A 7464-nucleotide genomic window follows, 5' to 3' on the forward strand; every position below is an offset into this window, starting at 1 on the left:
GAGAAGGGAGAAGACCAAGGAACTCAGAGAGAAAGAAGGTTCGAAAGAAAATGCCAGATAGGTAGAGAAATCAAGAAAAACAGGGACGAGGAGCCTTGCAGAGACGGAGCACGAAAACGTAGGGCCACTGAGCGCGAAAGAGGGAGAGAGACATGGGGGCAGGGGGAGGAGATGAAGAAGAAAGGAGAGACAAAGATGGCAACGGAGCGCAGGACACACAGACAGAGAGAGAAAAAGGACAGGGAACAAGAAAAAAGGGACCGAGAAACAAAGAAAGGGTCAGATCTGGACAAAGAGACCAAGAAGGAGCCGGGGGGGGGTGTGCAGGGAAACCCCAAAACAAACCAGCAAGGGGCTAGAGAACAGAGAGGGAGAGAAAGAGAAGAAAGGGCCATGAAGCAGGACAGAGAAGGAGAGAAAGGCAAAAAGGGAGAGCCGGCTGAACAGGGACATATAGCAAGAAACGACCGGACAGGCAGCAGGACAAAGAAATAGAGACAGGGAGCCGGCTAGAGAAATTCTGGAGGGAGAAAAAGAGGGAGAGGGAGCAGGACACAAACACAGACAGAAGACGGGAGGTACAGGGAAAGGAAAAGAAAAGGAAAAAGAAAAAAAAAAAAAAATCACAGCAGCATGGGAGAGAGAAGGATCCAGGGGAGGGCCCGGGACGCAGAAGAGGGGCGACAGGGCCCCGAGGGCCCGGCACTCACCGCAGCTCTCGCTCTCGGCGCTGCCAGGAGACTGCCGCTTTACACGCTTCTCTCTCCTGTTCTCCTCCCTTCCTCTTCCGTAACTCCGGTCGCTTGGCTGTCCTCCACCTAAGAGAAAACGTCCATGTCTCGCAGCTCTTAGGAGACGAGGCTCCCTAGGCACGTAGCCTCGCTCGCTCGCGCACTCCACAACCGTACCATGCTGCTGCTGGTGACACATACAGACCCTGCGGGGCACGCTGGCGGCCTGGCCTGCTGCGGGCTACCAAGAGGGAGCCTTCCTCACGCGCAGAGGCAGGCTCTCTCCTGCCTGCAGCGCCAGGCAGCTGCCAGCCAGGTGGCCTTCCATTTCTTCTTCTTCTTCAGCCTTCTCGGGACTCTCCAGCTTCAGCCGCGCCACCTCCTGTCCGCAGCCACTCAGCGCTCCGCCTCTCCCTTTTCGCCCCCACGCCGCCAGCACAGCGAGGCCCGGCACACGCAGCCCACACAAGCCTGGAGCGGGCGCAGCCAACGGCATCCCCAGGGCACGAACGGACAAACGCGTCCTCAGCGCGGCCCCTGCCACACAGAGAGAAGCAGCGGCGACCGCGTTCAGGGAGGCCGAGGCACGCTCGAGGCCCAGCGTGCCGCCCGCACCACGGGCCTTGGGGGAGGCCGGGGGCTCCGGGACAGGCTTCAGGGGACGTGCTGGAGCTGGCAGCGGCTGCGCGGGGCCGGGGGAGCGCTGCCGAGGTGGGGGGGATGCCCGCCTCCTTCCTCCCTTCCCTTCCGTCACCTCCCGCCTCTGGCCCCGGGGCTGCCCGCACCCGGCTCGCCACCTGCAGCCTGCCGCAGCGGGCGGCTCGAAGCTTCCCGTCCCACCACCCTCGGGCAGCCACCGCGCACCCCCGCACCCGCCGGAGGGGAGCCCGCGCCTCACCTCTGGCCTCTCTGCTCCCCCGCCGCCCCAGCACCCGACACCAGCCCGCCGCCATGCTGCTCCGCCGCACCGCGCATGCGCCACGCGCCAACGGCGCGCCGGAGGGACCAGACCCTGCGCCGAACGCCGGGCTGCAGTACCGCATTGCGGCCAGGGGGCGGCGAGCGCGCCGGCAGAAATGGTTTATCACTTGGGGACAACAGGAGGAATCGATAGGAGCCCAGCGACTTTCAAGGAGACTGGATGCTATGGTGATACTGGCATTAACTGCCGTTAAGAAAAACAAAGATGGAAAAAGCAAGATGTTGGACCTTCGCAAATCCCTGATTCATGGCGGATGAAAATCCCAGCATGGCCAGTAGCAGCCAGGAGAGGGCACTGGGATCTCATAACACGTGGAGGAGCCTGAACGCCTCACACGATCACTGGTGGGACCCAACAGGAAAAGGCCATCCTCTCTCCTGCGTCGTCCCATTCCGATGAGAAATTATTAACAAACTAGCCAAGCAGCAGATGTTGTTAATTTCTCAGAATAATACAGTATCAGTTAACACAGAGGATTCCGTAGTTTGGGGTTGGTTTTTTGCAACTGGCACCCACCAGCCTTTCAATGGGCTGTTTAATAACGACACCATTTGCAAACACTGTTCCACACTATTTCTCCTCTGGCAAGGAGAATGCATTGGCAGTGGGCAGGAACCCAGCCACCTCCCATAAATTACCTCTGCAACTGTTCTGCAATCCTCCAAGACATGCCTGTCTGATTCCAGTAACTCCAGTGGGCATATAGACATCTAGGATATAGATGTACTGGCTGTGGAGCCTGTTATTTTAATTTTTGAGATATAAGGGAAAGGCCCATAGTTTTTGCCAGTGGAGAGTTGAGGAAAAAGTGGAGACAGGTCAGAAAAGAAGTGTGTAAAGAAAGAAATTTGTATTGCTTTTCTGATTTTTCTTAATTTTTTGCCAAAAATTTGCTTAACTAACCCAGCACAGCCATAAGCAATTTATCATATTCTTACTTACCAGATTATCACACTGACAGAGTGCAACTATATATCCATGACACCAGTAGGTGATAAATTTCCATTTACACCAACAAAATTAAGTGAAAAAACAATGGGTGAGGCAAGTAGTTTAAAATCCTTTTAAAATTTGTATAGCATGGTTATAAATTATCCAGATAGCTGTATTTGGTTTTATAAATACTTGCTTTATCTCATCTAATTTTTTTGTTGCTTTCAATTGCTCTTTATATCAGCCAAGATTTATTTCCATTCATGGCAGAAGGGGAAATGCCTCAGAAGTGCCTGCTTGACCTTTGTAAATCCCTTGCTTTCCAGCAGCAGAGTGTGGCTGGGTCTAAGGAACTAAATGGAACCCCTTGACTGGACACCTACCAGTATCTCTCCCTGTTTCTTCCTCCTTTGCAGACAGTAGTCCCCTGCAGGTTCTCAGAAGTGGAGCTACTACCCTCTTCCCAAGAGGCCTGCTGCTTACAGGCTGCACCCTCATCCTGCCGTTATTCTGCCGCATACTGTCTTTTAACCCTGCCTATCTGCTATCCCCAGATAGTTCTTCCCTACTGGCCAGGTTTTTGTGATGATGTTTCCTGCCAACAGCACCCAGAGACCTCTGCCTCTGACACATCTCCTTCGAGGAAAGATGACAGACCCATGCTGCTTGGAGCTGCTTTTCTGGGGTAATATTTTACATAGAGCCCTGTCATGGTTTAACCTGGCAGGTGGCAACTACGCACCAGACAGCCACTTGCTCACCCTTCCCCCTGCAGTGGGATGGGGAGGAGAAATAGAGAAAAGGGGAAACTCACAGGTTGAGATAAAGACAGTTTAGTAAAACAACAAAGGAAATAATGATATTCATAATAATAATGAATATGCAAAACAAGAAACACAATAAAATTTTTTTCTCACTGCCCGTTGACCAATTCGTAGCCAGTCCCCAAGTAGTGATCGCAGGACTCATGGATTTCGTGGAACTCCTAAAAAAGTTTGAACTCACAGCAAAGACCAAATTCATGGAAAAAAGAGATGATTCCTGCCCTCCAGCCAACCTCCATTCATAAAGTGAGCATGGTATATATGGTAAGGAATATTTCCATTGGCCAGTCTGGGCTCGCTGCCTGGCTATGCTCTCTCCCAGTTCTTGCACACTTGCTCATTAGCTGAATATGGGAGACTGCAAAAAATCCTTAATTTCTTAGCAACAACTGAAAATATCAGTGTTATCAACCTTCTTTTTGTACTAAATCCGAAACACAGCAGCTACAGGGAAGAAAATTAACTCTGTCCCAGCTGAAATCAGGACAAGTCCCCTCTCCTCTCTGCCTGCAAGTATGTAGCCTGTGAACCATTCAAAATTCAAGACCTGCACTTAGTGGTTGGGCTGATGATTTTCTGCCTTAATGTCTCATTTTCCCAAAGGCAGCAGTCTGCAGTCTGCAAAATACATCCAGATGGACCCACGGAAAGCAAAACTAATTATTCTGCCTCCAATAGTGGCACAAACCACAATGTCATAAGCATGAATCCAGTATTGAGACTAGGGCTTCGGGAAACTCAATTCAGACTTACCACAAACACTTGATTATTTAAAAAGAGGGTGGTGATGTTCCTTTTTTTTCTTTTTTAAATTTTCTTTTATTAAGGCGGATGTACTTTTAGGCAAGCATTCACTCTCACTTGATCTATAGGTCCTCTCAGGTACACCTGGATCAAATAATAAATTGCAGTCCTTCCTTAATAGTTTCTAGTCTGAAGGGTCAATGTTCCTTACATTGAAAAGTACCTTGAAAGATGTCATGGAATTACAGTCTTCATGCCGTTTAAACTCTTTCAGCTGATGCGTGGATTAACTCAGTTCATTAAGAAATATTTAACCAACCCATTTGCACTGATAAATCAAACATCCTTCTTGCCAAGTCCTTGTGAAATATCAGATATGCTTTGCAATGTGTCTGGTTAGTTCTTATTTATACATTATTTTGCTTTCAGCAGATGTATTATCTGAGCTATTGAATACTAACAGAATGTATTGTACTATACTATGTGTGGATCACTGTGCATCTTTTGCTGTAGCACTACTGGGAGATTTATTTCAGTTAATAACTCTATCTGAAAGTCACATAGGGAGAAGGAAGGGGTACATATCCAGATTATTTTTTTAATTGACAGCTTTTCTTTGAAATGTCATATGTTTCACACCTCTCAAGTGGGGAAAATAAATCATAGTTAATACTCTCCTCTTCCGCTATTCCAAATGAGTTTAAGCCAAAAGCTAGGGGACAACTTTCATGTTTATGAGAGAGAATGCATTATCACAGAATATCACAGAATAGTAGGGGTTGGAAGGGACCTCTGTGGGTCATCTAGTCCAACCCCCCTGCCGAAGCAGGATCACCTACAGCAGGCTGCACAGGACCTTGTCCAGGCGGGTCTTGAATATCTCCAGAGAAGGAGACTCCACAACCTCCCTGGGCAGCCTGTTCCAGTGCTCCGTCACCCTCAGAGGGAAGAAGTTCCTCCTCATGTTCAGACGGAACTTCCTGTGCCTCAGTTTGTGCCCATTGCCCCTTGTCCTGTCACTGGGCACCACTGAAAAGAGCTTGGCCCCATCCTCCTGACACCCACCCTTCAGATATTTGTAGGCATTTATAAGGTCCCCTCGCAGCCTTCTCTTCTTCAGGCTGAACAAGCCCAGTTCCCTCAACCTCTCCTCATAGGGGAGATGCTCCAGTCCCCTCACCATCCTTGTAGCCCTCCGCTGGACTCTCTCCAGTAGCTCCTCGTCTTTCTTGAACTGGGGAGCCCAGAACTGGACACAGTACTCCAGATGAGGCCTCACCAGGGCAGTGTAGAGGGGAAGGAGAACCTCCCTCGTCCTGCTGGCCACACTCTTCTTGATGCACCCCAGGATCCCATTGGCTTTCTTGGCAGCCAGGGCACACTGCTGGCTCATGGTTAACCTGTCGTCCACCAGGACACCCAGGTCCCTCTCCGCAAAGCTGCTCTCCAGCAGGTCCACCCTAAGCCTGTACTGGTGCATGAGGTTGTTCCTCCCCAGGTGCAGGACCCTGCACTTGCCCTTGTTGAACCTCATCAGGTTCCTCTCTGCCCAGCTTTCCAGCCTATCCAGGTCACGCTGAATGGCAGCACAGCCTTCTGGTGTATCTACCACACCTCCCAGTTTGGTGTCGTCAGCAAACTTGCTGAGGGTACATTCTAACTCTTCATCCAGGTCGTTGATGAAGAAGTTAAACAAGACTGGGCCCAGTATTGACCCCTGGGGGACACCACTTGTCACCAGCCTCCAACTAGACTCAGCGCCGCTGATGACAACCCTCTGAGTTCTGCCATTCAGCCAGTTCTCTATCCACTTCACCGACCACTCATCCAGCCCACACTTCCTCAGCTTCCCTAGGAGGATATCATGGGAGACCGTGTCGAAAGCCTTGCTGAAGTCCAGGTAGACAACATCCACGGCTCTCCCTTCGTCTACCCAGCCAGTCATGTCATCGTAGAAAGCTATCAGATTGGTCAGGCATGATTTCCCCTTGGTGAATCCATGCTGACTACTCCTGATAACCTTCTTTTCTTCCACTTGCTTGATGATGGCCTCCAGGATAAGCTGCTCCATCACCTTTCCCGGGATGGAGGTGAGGCTGACCGGCCTGTAGTTCCCTGGGTCCTCCTTCTTGCCCTTTTTGAAGATTGGAGTGACATTGGCCTTTCTCCAGTCCTCGGGCACCTCTCCTGTCCTCCAAGACCTTTCAAAGATGATGGAGAGTGGCTCAGCAATGACATCCGCCAGCTCCCTCAGCACTCGTGGGTGCATTCCATCGGGGCCCATGGATTTGTGGACATCCAGATTGCTTAAGCGATCCCTCACACAGTCCTCCTCAACCAAGGGAAAGTCGTCCTCTTTGTAGGCTTCTTCTCTTACCTCCGGGGCCTGGGATTCCTGAGGGCCAGTCTTAGCACTGAAGACTGAAGCAAAGAAGGCACCATCATTTCCAGAGGAGGTGATATATGCAGGAGAAGATGATGGCTAAGAGGAGGGGATGAGCCATGTCTCACATTTTATGGAGGCAGGGACAAGAGCTGCAGCAGAAGAGTCTTTACATGGGCCCTGTTCACCCGGTGGTCCCATGCATGAAACCTGCAGTGGGGGAGGAGTGGAGGAGCTTGTCACATACATTGGCTGTGGGATGGGACAAAAGAATCAAGACCCGAACCTGGACAGCTGCCGCAGAATAGAATGGTCCCTATGGGCTCTGAACCAATCCCTAGCAAACATTAAATGAAACTCAAATAAAAATATTAGCTTAGAAACTATGACTTCAGCACAAAGTACACACGTATTTTGCTTTAATCAGGTGAACTCTGTCTTTGGTTCATTGACAAGTTCATCTTTTATGTAACCTTCCAAGCCATTGCTGCTTATGTCCTGCCAGGAAAGCACTGTCTGTTCATCTGCTACTCAGGTACTGGTTGAGACGTCATGCAAGTTCTTGTTCCTCATGGGATGCAGGTCATGAAAGGTCAAGCTGTGTCAGTTCACCATTTATGCCAGAGCTTTTCATGGCTGGTTTCCACCGCAGTGAGTGGAAAAGACATCACAGAAACTCCACCTTGACCCTGCAAATTCTCCTTTTCCCTGTGTCACCAAGCAGCTGGAATTTATATTGTCAGTTGGGGTATTTTTCCATCATCATCATTTTTCTTTATGATATGCACTGTTTTCAGTACATATAAACTATTAACTTTTTAAAGTTGCTGAATATCTCTAGTTAATGCCCTAGCCCGAGTTTCAGCA

Source organism: Opisthocomus hoazin, chromosome 6, assembly GCF_030867145.1.
Source record: "Opisthocomus hoazin isolate bOpiHoa1 chromosome 6, bOpiHoa1.hap1, whole genome shotgun sequence".
Classification (NCBI taxonomy): Eukaryota; Metazoa; Chordata; class Aves; order Opisthocomiformes; family Opisthocomidae; genus Opisthocomus; species Opisthocomus hoazin.